Source organism: Pelodiscus sinensis, chromosome 2, assembly GCF_049634645.1.
Source record: "Pelodiscus sinensis isolate JC-2024 chromosome 2, ASM4963464v1, whole genome shotgun sequence".
NCBI classification, from domain to species: Eukaryota; Metazoa; Chordata; order Testudines; family Trionychidae; genus Pelodiscus; species Pelodiscus sinensis.
Window position 1 is genome coordinate 35,120,741 of NC_134712.1, and position 17,668 is coordinate 35,138,408.

At 46.6% G+C, this 17,668-nt stretch overlaps 1 long non-coding RNA gene across 1 annotated transcript in view; it reads right to left on the reverse strand.

Annotated features, from left to right (window-relative positions):
- Positions 1-9,346: 9,346 nt before the first annotated feature.
- The window catches only part of LOC142826974 (uncharacterized), a 56,513-nt gene continuing 48,191 nt past the window's right edge, over positions 9,347-17,668 (reverse strand). The window contains exons 2-3 of the long non-coding RNA XR_012901285.1: positions 12,239-12,365; positions 9,347-9,484 (exon numbers count right to left, since the gene is read on the reverse strand). This is a non-coding gene — a long non-coding RNA (uncharacterized LOC142826974). The remainder of the gene's footprint in view (positions 9,485-12,238; positions 12,366-17,668) is intronic.

The window sequence follows — 17,668 nt, forward strand, 5'->3', positions numbered from 1 at the left end:
GCTCTTCTAGTTTTGGACAAGGCAGCAATATCAATGTTAAACTGATTCAGTTCATTAAATGATAGCTATATGTCACTCTGGTTGGTCACTGCCTGAGTTATCCATCAGGGTACATACATTCCAGGTTCCAAAGTTGAAAAGTTTCTACATTTTCGGCTACTGGGGTGGTGATCCTGCTGGTGGATGCAGCTATCCAGCCAAGAGAAAAAGAGGCAAGACTATTTTTAGGGCACTTTTCCTAGCCTTCTCCCCATATAGGATGACCAGAGTGGGTCCTAAAGAGGCCTGCTCAACGATGGGTGCAGCTGCCAAGATGCTTGACCTGCCTCAGTCCTTGAGCAAGATGATTGAATCACACACCCACCACCTATGTGTCTGTCTATCTGACTAGGAATTTCCAGATCTCATTGTCCTCTTCTTGTCACCACTCGCCGATTGCCACCAGACTTTTGACTTGTGCAGGTGTTTCCCCAAAAACTGGAAGATACCTGTGCAGGATTTCTTTTAAAGTGGGGATACTGGTACACAACAGTCACAACACTCTCCTTGACATATAGAGGGCTTGAAACCAATGGCATGGACATGATGATTGGGGATCCTCTAACTGCTGCAGACTTCATCTACCTTCACAGTTGTTGTAACATTACACAACAGTTTCACCTCCATTGTGCAGTTATCCTCTATCTGCTCTGCCATTGAGGACTTCTTGGATCACACTTTGTCTGGAACCTCAGCCTTGACCATTCTGCCATGCATGACCCTAAGGGAGTACGTGACTCCAGGCAGTGTTGTTCTCGGGGGTCACTGGAACACACAAGCTCCTCTACCACTATGAGATGATCCATGGAGAGGTAACTCTCTTAACACTACTGCAATATAAATAGGTATGTGTATTTCCTTACATTAAATGTTTCCTTTTAAGCTCTTTTAAGAACTCAGGATTGAACATGAATAATGGCCACAATCTATTCAAGAGGCAGAGTAAATGTCTCTTCAAGAGTTTCTGTGTTTCGTGACATCCACAAAAGACATTTTCTCAAGGACAGACATAACAAACAGTACCTGAAATTTATTTTTAATGGATGCAATCAGATTTGTCAAAGAAAGAAAACAATAAAACTGCTATTACCTGGCTATCATAAAACAAAGTAATAAATATTTGTGCTTGCCCTCTTGCTCTCTCTCTCTCTCTCTCTCTCTCCCTACCTTCTTCTCCCCCTCTTACTTTGCCTTTCCAAAGACAAGCTTCTTTTTAAAAAAAAAAATTGCAATCACAGTTCTCTTCTTTGGGTGCAAATCTTAAAAAAAAAAAAACAAATTAAATGGTGTGCACCAAGCAAATATAACCAAATATTATAAGTGATTAATTATTTTCTTTATTTGATAAATAAGATTTTTTTTTCATATAGAGTAACTGAGTCATTAAGTAACATGCTTTTGTAACTTACTTACCAAACTTAGGGCTTTTCTATCCTGGTGGAATGAGCTCAAATTATAACACAAATATTGCCCCTAAGTTGAGTCCTAGCTACACACAAAGCCCAATAAATAGAGCATGATAGTGGTAGTTTTAACCCACATTGATTGTTCCACTAGTTCAGAGATGGGCAACCAGGAAAGGTGGGTGGGCCATGTGAGTGGCCCTCCTTCACCTCTGTGGGTTGCAGCAGCCCAGGCCCACTGGAGCTTTACCTGTGGCCCATGGACCAGCTGGCTGCCCCTCCCCCACGCATCTCGCACCCCGGGGTACCAGAGCCCAGCACTTTCTACTCCTTCCACCTCCCAGCACTTTTGGTGCATGCAAATAACTTGATTCATGCTCTGTCCCTGCTCCTCACACTTCCTCCCAGAGTTGGAATGCTATGAACAGCTGATTTGCAGGGTTCCAGCTCTGGGAGGAAGAGAGAGCCGGAGGAGCAGGGATGGAGTGTGTATCAGGCTGTTTGCAGTTCCTCCAAAAGTGCTGGGAGGGAGAGGAGAAGTGAGAAGTGTAGGCCTCTGGTACTTTGGTGCACGAGAGATGTGTGGGAGAGAGGGGCAGCCAGGGAGTATGTCAGCTGCAGGTGGAGTCCTATTGGGCTGCATGTGGCCCTCAGGCCACAGGTTGCGCACTACTGCACTAGTTGGTATAGGGTAGTGCTCAAGTGTTGTTTCACAGTGTGGCCACTCTCTCATGATCTAAATTAACACAATAAAAGAGATTACTTGAGTGCAGATCAATCACTTTAACACTGCAGAGCAGCCATGCCCTTAGAGCAGTGGTTCTCAAATTTCTTGGCCTCTGGCCCATCCCACTCAATACAGACCTTTCCATGGACCACTAGCCAACCACCCGTGATGACAAAATGGATACAGGAGGGGGGTAGGGGCTTGGCCGGAAAGTTGGGTGCAGGAGTGGGCTGAGAGTTGGGGGTCTGGATTAGGGATATAAAATCCCATCTAACAAAAATGTACTCTCTAAGGTGCTGTGAGACCATTTGTTGTTTTTTTTTTAAAGGTTTTTTTTTTTTGTTAAACAATGTTTAATTGGTTAACCAATTCAAGAGGGTGCCAGGCCCACTGCAGACAGGGGCTGCTCCAGCCAGGCTGGAGCAACCTCTGCCCATGGCGGGTCCTGTAGGACAGAAGTAGCCCCCTGCCCACGGCAAGCAGGGAGCTGCTCCAGCTCCCACCAGTTAACTGGCTAATCATTCACATTCTTAGTCTGGGTGGGAAGTAGGATGCAGGTGCGGGCTGGGGCTGGGGGGTGGGGTCCTGGCTGGGAGGTAGGGTGTGTAGCTAGGACTCAACTTAGGGGCAATACTTGTGTTATAATTTGAGCTCATTCTACCAGGGTAGAAAAGCCGTAAGTTTGTTACTATGTATATGTTGTTTATTTCTAAGTCAGCAAAAATAAGACAGTAAATTAAAAAAAAGAACAAAATTAAAAAGTTTCTTCTGTAAGCTTCTACGTCCGTTGTCAATTTTGTGTCCTGTTGCTTCTGGTGTTGAATGCGTTTCAGTCCAGTGTTTCATCTGGCCTGCTCCAGACATCATCACGGTACTGATATACTATGATCTACTAACTGATCTACTAATATCCATGGATACTGGGATCAGTTAGTAGATCGTAGTACAACGCTTGCCGTATAACCTCAATGCTTTCAGTATAACATACCTATAATCCTATTTACTGTTTGAAGATTTTGCTGAAACCTTTTCACAATTGATTGTTGGAATATATACAAAATAGGAAACAATCATAAAAAAGTTAACTTTTTGGCAGCTAAATTGGCGCCCTCCTAGCGTGGCACCTGGGAGCAACTGCCCCCCCTCCACGCCACTGTTAATTGCAGAAAATCAGTAATGCAAAATTCCACCTTCTAGCCAACCAATATTTGTTTCTCCACCCTCACGTTACTTCATCTAATTTATTCTCCACTTAACGCTTTCTTTCAGAAGGAGACAAGTATTGTACGTGAAAGGAACTAGCGATACGGCCAAGAATGACCTTGGGTGGGTCACAGCATATTATGTAATGCTGGGAAGAAGGATCAAGGAATTTGAAGTGCAAGTGGTGCTCTTGTCCATCCTTTTGGTTGAAGGAAAAGGTCTGGGTAGGGATTGTCAAATTGAGGAAGTAAATGCGTGGTTGCGCAGATGGTTTCAGAGAGAGGGCTTTGGTTTCTTCGACCATGGGACTGTGTTCCAGGTACAAGGATTGTTAGGAAGAGATGTGATCCACCTAACCAAAAGAGGAAAGAGCATCTTTGCGGGCAGGCTTGCAAACCTAGTGAGGAGGGCTTTAAACTAGGTTCATTGGAGGATTGTGACCAAAGCCCTGAGGTAAGTGAGGAAGTTGGACACTGGGAAGAATCACAAGGAGGAACGAGCAACAAAGGATGACCCCTGATTCAGATGGAGAAGGTAAAGCGATCAACTGGTTATCTAAGGTGTTTGTACACCAATGCAAGAAGCCTGGGAAACAAACAGGAAGAATTAGAAGCCCTGGCCCAGTCAAAGAACTATGATTTGATTGGAATAACGGAGACTTGGTGGGATGACTCGCATGACTGGAGCACTGTCATGGAAGGGTGTAAACTGTTCAGGAAGAACAGCCGGGGGAGAAAAGGAGGAGGAGTTGCATTGTATGTAAGAGAGCGGTATGATTGCTCAGAGCTCCAGTATTTAGAGGGAGAAAAGACTATTGAGAGTCTATGGGTTAAGTTTAGAGGTGGAAGCTACAGGGGTGATGTTGTGGTTAGTGTCTGCTATAGACCACCAGATCAGGTGGATGAGGTAGACAAGGCTTTCTTTGGACAACTGAGAGAAGCTTCCAGATCACAGGCCCTGGGTCTCATGGGGGAATTTAATCACCCTGACATCTGTTAGGAGACCAATACAGCAGTACACAGACAATCCAGAACGTTTTTGGAGAATGTTGGGGATAAGTTCTTGGTACAAGTGCTGAAGGAACCAAGCAGAGGTCATGTGCAGCTTGACCTGTTGCTCACAAACAGGGAGGAACTAGTAAGGGAAGTAGAAGTGGGTGACAACCTGGGAAGCAATGATAATGAGATGGTAGCTTTCAAGATCCTGACCAAAGGAAGAAAGGAGAGTAGCAAAATACACACCCTGACTCCCTCAGGGCATGTCTACACTTGCACCCTAGTTCGAACTAGGCATTCGAAATAGTCAGTGAAGCAGGGATTTAATATCCCGCGCTTCATTAGTATGATCTCACCAGCATGTTACTCTGATCAACAGCTGTTTCGAAAGTGAAGGTGCGCACCAGGACGCGTTAGTTCGAACCAAACCCCTTGGTTCAAACTAACGTTACTCCTCAAAAAAAATTATCTTTGGAAACTCGTGGAGATTGGGAGAGAACCCAGATGACTGGAAAAAGGCAAATGTAGTGCTCTTCCAAACTCCTTTGGTTCAAACTAACATTACTCCTCAAAAAATGAGGAGTAACATTAGTTTGAACCAAGGGGTTTGGTTTGAACTAACGTGTCCCGGTGCGCACCTTCACTTTCGAAACAGCTGTTGATCGGAGTAACACGCCGGCGAGATCATGCTAATGAAGCGCGGGATATTTAAATCCCCGCTTCATTGACTATTTCAAATGCCTACATTTGTATCCCTAGTTCGAACTAGAGTGCAAGTGTAGACATATCCTCAGAGAACTGATGGGCACGATTCCCTGGGATGCTTACATGAAGGGGAAAGAGTCAAGGAGAGCTGGCAGTATTTTAAAGAAGCCTTATTAAAGGCACAGGAAGAAACCATTCCAATGCGCAGCAAGAAAAGCAAATATGGTAGGCGACCAGATTGGTTTTCCGGAGACATCCTTGGTAAGCTTAAACACAAAAAGGAAGCTTACAAGAAGTGAAAACTTGGACAGATGACTAGGGAGGAGTATAAATATATTGCTCGAGAATGCAGGGGAGTTATCAGGAAGGCAAAAGCACAATTGGAATTGCAGCTAGCAAGGGATGTGAAGGATAACGAGAGGTTTCTATAGGCATGTTAGCAATAAGAGGATGATCAGAGAGAGTGTGGGGCCCTTCCTGGATGAGGGAGGTAACCAAGTAACAGATGATGTGGGAAAAGCTGAAGTACTCAATGCTTTCTTTGCCGCTGTCTTCACGGACAAGGTCAGCTCCCAGACAAATGCACTAGGCAGTGTAGTACGGGAAGGGGGTGGACAGCCCTTGGTGGGGAAAGAAGAAGTTAGGAACTATTTAGAAAATCTAAACATACACAAATCCATGGGCCCGGATTTAATGCATCTGAAGGTACTGTGGGAGTCGGCAAATGTCATTGCAGAGACTTTGGCCATTATCTTTGGTGATCGAGAGAGAACCCAGATGATTGGAAAAAGGCAAATGTAGTGCCCATCTTTAAAAAAGGGAAGAAGGACAATCCAGGGAACTATAGACCAGTCAGCCTTACCTCAGTCCCTGGAAAAATCATGAAGGTGATTCTCAAGGAATCCATTTTGAAACATTTGGAAGAGGGGAAAGTGATCAGGAATAGTCAACATGGATTCATGAAGGGCAAGTCGTGCCTGACCAATCTGATTAGCTTCTATGATGAGGTAACTGGCTGTGTGGGTATGGGAAAGTCAGTGGATGTGATATACCTTGACTTGAGCAAAGCTTTTGATACGGTCTCTCACAATATTCTTGAAAGCAAGTTAAGGGAATATGGATTGGATTCATGGACTGTAAGATGGATAGAAAGCTGGCTAGACTGTCAGGCCCAATGGGTAGTGATCAAAGGCTCGATGTCAGGTTGGCAGTCGGTTTCTAGCGGAGTGCCCTAAGGATCTGTTCTTGGACCGGTTTTGTTCGACATCTTTATTAATGACCTGGATGAGGACATGGATTGCACCCTCAGCAAGTATGCAGATGACATTAAGCTAGGGGGAGAGGTAGATACGCAGGAGGGCAGGGATAGGGTCCAGAGTGACCTGGACAGATTTAGAGGATTGGGCCAAAAGAAATCTGATGAGGTTCAACAAGGACAAGTGTAGAGTCCTGCACTTGGGACGGAAGAATCCCAAGAATTGTTACAGGCTGGGGACTGAATGGCTAAGTAGCAGTTCTACAGAAAAGAATCTGGGGAATTCAGTGGATGAGAAGCTTGATATGAGTCAACAGTGTGGCCTTGTAGCCAAGAAGGCTAATGGCATATTAGGGTGCATTAGGAGGAGCATTACCAGCAGATCCAAAGAAGTGATTATTCCCCTTTATTAAGCTCTGGTGTGGCCACATCTGGAATAATTGTGTCCAGTTTTGGGCCCCCCACTATAGAAAGAATGTGGATGCATTCGAGAGGGTCCAGCAGAGGGTGACCAAAATGATTAGGGGGCTGGAGTACATGACCTCTGAGGAGAGACTGAGGGATTTGGGTTTGTTTAGTCTGCAGAAGAGAAGAGTGTGGGGGGATTTTATAGAAGCCTTCAACTTCCTGAAGGGAGGTTCCAAAGAGGATGGAAAAAGGCTGTTCACAGTAGTGATGGATGGAAGAACAAGGAGCAATGGTCTCAAGTTACAGTGGGGGAGGTCTAGGTTGGATATTAGGAAAAATTATTTCACTAGGAGGGTGGTGAAGTACTGGAATGGGTTATCTAGGGGGGTGGTGGAATCTCCATCCCTAGAGGATTTTAAGTATCGGCTTGACAAAGCCCTGGCTGGGTTGATTTCGTTGGGATTGGTCCTGCCTTGGGCAGGGGGCTGGACTTGATGACCTCCTGAGGTCTCTTCCAGCTCTATAATTCTATGATTCTGAAGGAAATGAATATGAAAAACACACAGAGGCATGAAGCAAAACAAGAACTGGCAATGCACAGTCTGTAAGAGTGAACCAAATTATTCAGTGGGAACATTAAGGGCTTGAACCTTTACACATGAGACTAATTATATGAGTAAAGGTTGTAGGATTTGACCCTTAGTTTTTATTCACTTTGGCAGTAAGCTGTGCTCTTTATTGCAGCCATTGAATTTATTTTAAAATAACATTTTCTACCCCACTGTCAGAACCATCTACTGAACATTAGTTTTCCAAAACCTGAGAAACAGCTATAAATGTCAGAAGAAATTCTAAACTGATCTTCAAATCACTTTTCTTGCTATACTATTTATTTTCTATAGTGTGGCTACTTTTTAGCCACTAAGAATCTAATCCTGCAGACCCTCAATTAAGTGGGAGAATTACCAAAATTATAATTATTGTATATCTTTGTATGGCGCCCAAAAGTTGTCAAAAATATGTACTAGATGCCTAGTTAACTGTAATGGGAGCAGGACTGCGTTCAACATTCCAAACTGCATGTACAGATGGCTACTTCTGCTGTATGTTTGGTCTCCCACTGAGTGTATTACAGGCCTTATTTGATAGAATGATACATTAAATATTGTTTTATCTTCATTTTCAGAAAGAGCTATGGGGAAATACACCCATTAGCAATAATCCAAATATGATCCCCTCCTGGCTTTTTTAAACTAACAAGCTGATAATCTAAATAATTATCATACCTACAAATAATTAGAACAACGAAGCTTCCAATACTTTAAAAATGTAAATCTGAGTTGAACTGACTTATAAGAGAATTACGTAATTAAATCTCAGGGCCAAAACCTGCTCCCTGGTCTCATCTAAGCAGTGCTTTTTATTGAAATGGGACCAATAAGGACAGAAGTTGGTTCTGTATTAAGAGTCCACCTTTGGACTAAAATGGAACAGGCTGACTGCAAATGAAGGCACCCTGGGGTAACAGGGAAAGAGCCTAAGCTTGATGCTAGCAACAGCACAGGCATAAAAGTACATTTTGTTCCACTATTAAACAAGGGGATGTGGGATCTAATAGTGTTTCCTTCTGTAGCCCTTCCGTTTTCTATTCAGGATCAAACTGTCCATAGCTATAATTGTTCTGTCCAGCCCTCACAAGCCAGGGACACTTAATCAAGATCCGCAAAATCTACTCTTAGTTTCAAAGAAACATTCTTTTGTAGTCTACATATCTATTGACCTTTGAGTCAAAGCACACAAAAGCTTCTTGTCCCAGCTATTGTGGAAGCAGTTTTTCAGAAGTTGACAATATAATGAATGGTGCATGTCACTACAGAAATCCAGAGCCCTCTTATTTTCACCTTTTTTGAATTTTTTAAATTAATGCATCTGAGAATGGAAATACTGGCTCGTGAACAGAAAAGTTGAAACAATTATGTTTAAATTGCCTTGACACGAATGAATAATGGTTTACTAGACTATGGTCCTGGCTGGATAGGGCCATATTGTGTAGTACCGTCAGCTCAGGAGTACAATGCTTAGCTACACCAATATGGTCGTACATGGAAACCCATTGCCAATGTGTGACTGTCAAATCTTTTAGAACACACATGGATAGCAGCTCCCACTAATGCACACTGGGACCTCATCACCAAAATATCCTGAAAAAGTTGACAAATCTCATCTACAGCATTTGTGACTTTCTAATTTAAACTTGATTTGGATTTGTTTTTCACATGTCATCAGGTGTATTTGCATGGGCTGATAAGCAAAATCCACGCCATTTACTTATTTAAAAAAAATAAAAATAGGAAATCTTAACAATAAATTCTTCAATTTTTTAATGATATAGTACTTAGCACTTATACTACATTTTCATCCATACATTTGAAATAATCTTATTTGCACCGTAAAGTTATTACGTCCTTTGTCTAGCTTGTTCCTCGCCACTTCCTCCCGATTTTTGTGTTTGTCTAACTGTGAATTTCTTTGTCGACTAGTGTCCCCCTGGGTGCTCCACTACAAGTGTCGGGGTCGTCCTGGCACTGCAGCTTGGAGAGTTTTCCTAGCTGTAGTCCCCGCCAGACCGCGCAAGCGCAGATGCCGACTCGTGCCGTTCACGTCTTTTCTGTGGAGCGCAGTCCGGCCTGCCAGTTCCTTCTAACTGTCCACGGCTGCAGATGGAATCCGGACGAGCTCTTCCTCCATTCTGAAGAGAGAGAGAGAAAAATTTTAAGTAGAAAGTTCTGTTTTTTTCGTCTCAGTTTAGCCCCTTCCCAGTAGTTCTAGTTCCAGTTTGTTCTCCCCCCCCCAAAAAAAAAGTTTTCTTCTGTGTATAGTTATACACAATTCACCGCTTTTTGACAACAACAACAACAAAAAAGGAGAGAGGAAGAAGGACTTAGGTTTGGTAGTGGTGCCATCATGCCCGGTTCCCCTGCGTTTAAAAAGTGCATGTCATACCGGGACACCATGCCAGCGTCAGACGGCCACTCCCACTGCATTAAGTGCCTTGGGGAGGGTCATATTCCCCAAAAGTGCACGCAATGCTCTAAATTAACTGCCTGCGCGAGGTGGGACAGGGAGATGCAGCTAAAGATGCTTCTCTTCAACAAGGCATTGCAGCCGCCCACCACAGAGCACTCGATGGACGAGGCGCCTGTGGCGCATAGGTCCCATGACAAGCGGACCCCTGTCCCTGCCAGGCGTGTCAGTGCGGGAGATGCACTGAACACGTCGGGATTGCTGCCTAAGCATGCCACGGCTTAGGCACCCAAAGGCCACAGTACATCCGCGCCTAGCCCTGCGATTCCATCCGACCTGGCACCGCGACCCAAATCGGCACCGGTGACAGCACCAAGAGAGCCTCATGCCGTTCCGAGAGCAACCCCCTCGGCACTGACAGTCTCGGTGCTGAAGCGAGCGGCATCACCACATCATTCGCGCCCGGCGCCGATGTTCTCAGCACCAATCCCAGCGTCTTTGGCAGGGCCGACATCATCCGTGCCGGCACCACTAATGCCACCTTGGCACCGAGAGAGGTCGGAACCGAGATCCCTCACCTCAGCTCCGACTAGCCCTGTGCGTTCAGCTCCACCTCCTGCGCATGCCTCTACAATGCCTACTAAGGTGCAGCGCAAGTCTAGGCACATATGCATACCAACACCAAGTCCTGAGGTGGTTGTTTTTTCTCCTAAGCCTTCTCCACCTTCCTACTGCTCAAAGTGTTCATGTCTGTGACTTCATGTTTCACCTCCATGACGTTATCAGAGATCCCCCGTGTCGATCATGCTCACCTCATCGTTACTACCGATCCCACTGCCCTCATTCACCTTCACACTACACAGTGCGGTCAAGATCACCGAGGTCACCAACGTCACGATATTCTTGCCACTACAGGAGTGCACTCCTCTCCAAGGCACTGCCCTCAAACATATAACCATCACAGCCGGCACTACACTTACTACTATCGTGAACGTCCACGCTCACGTAGTGCGATATATTCTGCATCTGGATCACTGAGACCCAGGCAATCCCAGTCTCCACAGCACCTGACCCATGACATCCCACCTCCTAGACAGGCTCCTCCGACACCCACAGGTGATGCACCCTCTACTTCGAGCCAGGAAGTAGGAAAGGGAAAGGGAAAGGGATGATAATCTTCCCTCCCACCGTGAGCAACAGCATATGGTCTACCCCACTGATCAGTCGTCGTCCTCACCGGACGATGCAGTATTCCAGGGTCACTCCTTCCTGCAGATGATTACAAACAGTTACAAGAGCTGTTCAAAAAGGTAGCCCAATCCCAGGAACTGCACACCACGGACATGCCACAGAAACAGTACCGTCTGTTAAAAAGTCTACAACCATCCCAGAAATCCAAGCTAGCGCCCCCCCTTCAACGAGGCCATCTTGGAAATTGCCAATGACATCTTGCAAACTCCATCCTCTGTGCCACCGACAAACAGACATACTGATAAGAAATACTGTGTAGCTCCTAGGGACACTGAATTCTTATTCACGCACCCTCAGCCCAACTCCGTCGTTATGGATGCTGCTCAACAAAGATCAAAGACAGCACAGGGTAGAGCAGCAACAACTGATAAGGAGGCAAAGTGCTTGGATTTGTTGAACAGAAAAGTCTATTCCTCTGCCACGGAAACCCTCAGGATGGCAAACTACATGGCTCTCCTCACCAATCATGATTTTGATAATTATACTAAACTGGATGCTCTCCTGGAATTTCTACCTGAGACTAAAAGGCAAATTTTGAAGGCAGTAGTGCAAGAGGGCTACACAGCAGCCCATACAGCACTGCAAATTGCCCTAGATATTGCCAACACTGCCTCTCGACCCACAGCGACATTGGTGGTCATGCGGCGCGCTTCCTGGCTCCACCTGGCATCAGTACCGAAGGACCTCCAACTAAAAGTAGAGGACCTACGTTTCGACCGTCAATCGCTGTTCGCTCAGAACACCAATCAGGTCTTCCATTCCGGCAAAGACTCACACTGAGGACGCTTGGAATGTATACGCCACCATACAGGCACAAGGGATTTGGTCTTACAATAAGCAGAGACCTTTCTCATATGCTGCACCCTGCTTCAGACCATATGATCAGCCGAGGCAGAGACAGTGTACACAGAGACGCTGCCAACAACCAGGCAAAGTGTCTAACCAACAGCACCCTCGGCAGCAGGTTTGACGTGTCGATCGAGGGACTGCGTGCTATTCCCCTTACAGAGGCTCCACACAACACAACCACGTTATTCCATCACCAGTTGAGACCGTACCACCTCCGTTGGTTCGAGGTAACCACAGAGCGTTGGGTCAGATAAATCGTCACATCCGGTTTCACCATTCCATTCTCTACCCAGCCCCCTCCTTTCCTTCCTACCCCGTCCCTCTTCAGGGACCCAGCTCATGAACCTCTTTTGTACCAAGAGGTCACACGTCTCCTTACCATCAGGGCATTGGAGACAGTGCTGAAGCAGTTCAGAGGGAAAGGCTTCTATTCCCGGTACTTCCTCACCCAAAAGAAGTCTGGTGGGTGGAGGCCTATCCTGGATTTCCGCAGACTCAACCGCTACCTTTGAAAACAAAAATTCAAGATGGTCACGTTAGCCCCTATCATTCCAGCTCTGAATGAATGGGATTGGTTCGCGTCCCTTGATCTGCAGGATGCTTATTTCCACATAACTGTGCACTCAGCTCACAGGAGGTTCCTCTGTTTCACATTGGGTGAAGACTATTACCAGTACAAAGTGCTACCTTTTGGCCTCTCGGCAGCACCGAGAGCATTTTCCAAAACCCTAGCAGTCATAGCCACCTACCTCCGACGCCTCGGCGTCACCATCTTTCCTTATTTGGACGACTGCCTGCTGAAGGTCCTTTCTGCAGACAAAGCTAAGGCAGCAGTCAACACGTCCAGGGTCATGTTCAAAGCCCTAGGGCTCATTATCAGTCTCCTGAAGTCTTCTATGGCGCCTTCCCAGTCTCGAGTTCATCAGGGTGAGGCTGGATTCCATAGCCGCTACAGCGAATCTGTCCCTGGACAGGTTCCATACCATCTAAGACCTCGGGAACACTTTACTTGCTGCTCCCAAAACACCCATACTTACCTGCCTGAAACTGCTGGGTCACATGGCGGCCACCACTTATGTGGTGCCCCACGTGAGACTCCATCTGAGGTGCCTTCAACATTGGTTACTCACCATATACACACCGGGCAACCAGAACACACGCAATTCTGTGGTTGTCCCAAAGCACATGAAAGACTCCTTACTGTGGCAGCTCAACCTGAAGAATATCCTATCGGGCATCCCCTTTCACACCCTGAAACCAGCTGCACAAATCACCACAGATGCATCCCTAATTGGTTGGGGAGCTCATATGCATTACTATCCTGCTCAGGGGCTTTGGACACATCAGGAGTCCCTATTGCACATAAACGTTCTGGAGCTGCAAGCTGTGTCCAACGCCTGCAAACACTTCCTGCATGTAATACGAGGCATCAAAGTGCAAATTCTCACCGACAACATTTGCACTGTCTACTCCATCAATCGGCAGGGTGATGCCAGATCCCAATCCCTCTGTGCCGAATCCATCCACTTATGGAATTGGGCTGTCCAGCATGGAATCACACTCACTGCTGCTTACCTCCCTGGCAGGAACAATACTATTGCCGATGCATTCAGCAGGGCCTTTCCCCTGCAGCACAAGTGGGAATTGCTCGACGAAGTAGTCTGCAACCTCTTCAAGCATTGTGGGTATCCCACCATAGAACTTTTCACCATTCGGGTCAACAGGAAGTGCCGCCGCTATTGTTCAAGAGCAGGAATAGACACAGCTTCCCTGGGGGATGCCTTCCTTATCGACTGTGGACCTCATGACTTACTCTACACCTTTCTCCCCATCCCACTCATTCGATGGGAGCTGGAGAAAATAGTTACAGATGGGGCAACAGTGATAATGATAGCCAGATCTGTCGGGGCCAGAATACTATCTCAGCTAACAGAGATGTCAGCTTCTGCGGTTACACAACTTACTGTCGCAACGGCACGGGTAGCTCCTTCATCCTCACATTGACCATTTGGATGTCACGGTTTGGCTCCTAGCTGGCTCCAGGGCCCAGAAACGACTTGCTCTCAGGCAGTGAAAGACGTCCTCATACATAGTAGATACCAGACCACCCAAAAGACCTACCTTCACAAATGGTGTCGATTTCAGTCCTGATGTGAGGTAAGGGCTGTCGATCCTCTAGCAATATCGGTACAGCAGATACTGGACTGTGTTCTACAATTGAAGACCGGAGGACTAGCGAGCTCCTCGCTTAAGGTCCACCTGGCAGTGATTTCTGCCTTTCGTCCGCCCATTGATGGTTGGTCAATCTTCGCTAACCCACTGACCAAAAGATTCCTAAAGGGTATCGCAAACTTGTATCCCCCTCACAAACCTCCCCTGGAACAGTGGGACCTAGGTCTAGTCCTGGACACTCTGACTCGTCCTCCCTTCAAACCATTTGCGACATGTTATCTACACACACTCACGATGAAAGTGACGTTCTTGCTTGCCATCATCTCCGCACGGTGCGTGAATGAACTGGCAGCACTCTCTGCTGATCCCCCATATATGTTATTCACCAAGCGGGGGGTAATACTGCGCATTCACTCTGCCTTCCTGCCAAAGGTCAACTCTCCGCTTCACATAAACTAACCTATAACCTTACCTACCTTTTACCCTAAACCGCTCTCCAACATGGAGGAGATGCGCTTACATACGCTAGACATCAGAAGAGCGCTTGCTTTTTATCTGGAAAGAATGCACCCCTTTTGAAAGTCGCAGCGTCTTCTATTATCCATAGTGGACCGTTCTAAGGGCCAGCAACTTTCTGCACAGTGCATTTCCACTCTTATTGTATCCTGCATCACTTGCTATTATTCCTTGCGTAATAAAACGTTACCTCATAAACCAAGGGCACATTCTACTAAAGGGATTGCAACCTTCACGGCTTTCCTGAAAGGTGTACCACTGCAAGACATATGCCGTGCGGCTACCTGGTCCTCCACCTTGACCTTCGCCAGGCATTATGCCCCCGCAAGCATGCTAACAACCGATGCTGCGATGGCCCAGGCAGTCCTATCACAATGCAGAGACCTTGATTCCAAAGCACATCATTTACATCGGACCACTGCTTTGTATTCACCTGTAGTGGAGTACCCACGGGGACACTACTCGACGAAGAAGGAAGGGTTACTCACCTGTACAGTAACGTCTGTTCTTCGAGATGTGTGTCCCCGTGGGTGCTCCACAACCCGCCCTCCTCTCTGCTTCGGAACTGTTCTCTTTGTCTTTCAGATGGTTCCGGCTAGGAGGAACTGGTGGGCCGGACCGCACTCCACAGAAAGGGCGCGAGGCGGCATCTGCGCATGCACAGTCCGGCGGGGGCTACTGCTAAGGAAAACTCTCCAACCTGCGGCACCGGGATGAGCCCAACACCTGTCGTGGAGCACCCACGGGGACACACATCTCGAAGAACAGACATTACTGCACAGGTGAGTAACTCTTCCTTTTCTAGTTTTGTTTCATGAACCTTCATTTCTATCTCTCTGGTTTTTTCAGTTAGCGGAGTCACTAGTTAGGGTTGCCAACCCTCCAGAATTATTCTGGAATCTCCAGGAATTCAAAAATAATCTTTAATTAAAGATTGTCTCATGCAGGGTTGGATTAACTCTCCTGTGTGCTATTAGATCTTGTGGGGCCTCTGCATACAAGTCTTTTTTCCTAATTTAAAACAAAATGATCACAATTATGACATTAAACACTAAACTTGCCTTGGGTGCAGGAGGGGATTCTGACCTGGGGCAGAGGGTTGGGGAGCAGGAGGGAGTGCCAGGTGCAGGCTCTGGCTGGGAGGTGCTTACCATAGATGGCTTCTGGCTGGCAGTGCAGCAGGGCTCTGTCAGGTTGCCTGCATGCTGTGGCTCCATGTTGCTCCCAGAAGTGGCAGCTACTGGCACGGCTCTCAGACAGCATGTTTTCCTGTGCTGCCCATGCCAGCAAGTTCTACTGCCAGCCAATAGGAGCTGCAGGGACAGTGCTGAGGATGGGGACAGTGTGCAGAGCCACCTCCATCCTGTCCACAGCCGCAGAGCCTTGCCAACAACTGGCCGCTTCCAGGAGTGGCCTGGGGCTGGTGCATGCAGACAGACTGCCTGAGCCCTGCTGGATTTTAGCAACCCAGAAATCACAATAAACTGGCAGAGGCTCCAGGGTCAACTAGTCGATTGCAGTCACCATGAACACTCACCTTGCTCTCTGGGACTATGTCTAGACTACGGAGTTTGGTATCCCGCAAAAACCCCACCGTGTCCAAGTAACGCGTTTGCTCTTCTGCTTTTTTTCGTGGAGCCCCTGTATACCTTGTTTCATGAGGCATAAGGGCTCTGCCAAAAGAGGAGGCTTTTCCACTATTTGGCCCTGTCTAGATGGGGAAAAGCCTCTTCCGGGGGGGTGGAGGGGAAGCGGAGCGCATTTTGCGTAGCTTTTTCCACAAAAACGCCTCAGTCTAGACCTAGCCTGGGGCTCCTCACCACCCTATCCTGCTGGGCCAGATCTCCTGGTCTCCCTCAGACAAGTCACAGATCTGAGATCACCCCCCTATCCCCAAGAGCAATGCAGGCACTGAATCACTTAGCTCTGAGGGGAATGGTGTTCAAAAGCTCTGCATTCTGGAAAGCCCCAAATGGGTTCCAAACCCCAAATAGATCTGTCTTTCACTGTGTGAGTTTCACACGTTGAAAGCTCATTCAGGTAAACCCCCTTTTATAATAAGAGGAGGATGTACACACTGATTGCTCCCCCAGGTAGCAATTATTTGGTTGATAGTAAATAAAAGTAATTTTATTAAGTATAAACAGTAGGACTTAAGTGGTTGCAAGTGAACACTGACAGAGCAAAGTAAATTACAAATTTAAAATAAAATGCATAGCTAGTTCTAATACACTAAAGCTTATTGCAAACTTACTCTAAAACTGTTCTTATTCTGGGCAAGCCTTCAAGCCAAGGAAGATCTTTTACTCTTACCTGAGTTGTTGGCTCCCTTCTTGGGTATGTCACACCAGCCAAAGACAAATGGACAGATAGCTTCACATTGTTTTATAGATTCCACTTTGGGTAGGAACCTGTTGTTCTCTCTCTCACCTTCCATGGAAAATTACCTGGTCAAACTGGTATCCCCCTACCAGCTGGGGTGGTCACGTCTTCCTGAGACCAACCCCTGCTTAGACTTAAAGGACAAACGAGGCTGTTCTCAAGTCGTTAAGTTGCTCACCCAGTCATTAAGGTGTCCATGCATTGGAAACAACCATGATGGCTTTCATTTGCACATTTAAAACCATAAAGCTTTCCATACTCCATATTCCTAACTTTACATACACAAGTGATACACCAAAACAAGATCTACAGATACAGCAGATTGTGGTATTAAAATTGATAGGATACATGATGTATTTTGTCCAAAGCATCTCTGAGTTATGCATATTTGTTTATATAAGACAATTTCATATAGCATGGCAGGAGACCATCACAAGTGGGTTGGCTAGCTCCCAGTGTCTGATGGGAGAATAAGGACCCTGAGACTTAGTCCCCAGGAACAACAGAGATACGCCAATGCTCCAGCTCAACTTGACTAACTGGGCAGGCTGGCTCAGGAAACCAGGGATCTTGTGCTCTGTGAGAGCTGGAATTGCCTGGGTCAGGCAGAGTAGGTCCAAACTGAGCTGGAAAGCAGCAATGTGCCTGCCAGAGACAAAAGCCAGAGAAGCAACCCAGAGAGCAGGCCTGTTCTGAGAGGAGAATTATAGCAACCAGAACCAGAAGAGCCAGAAAGAGC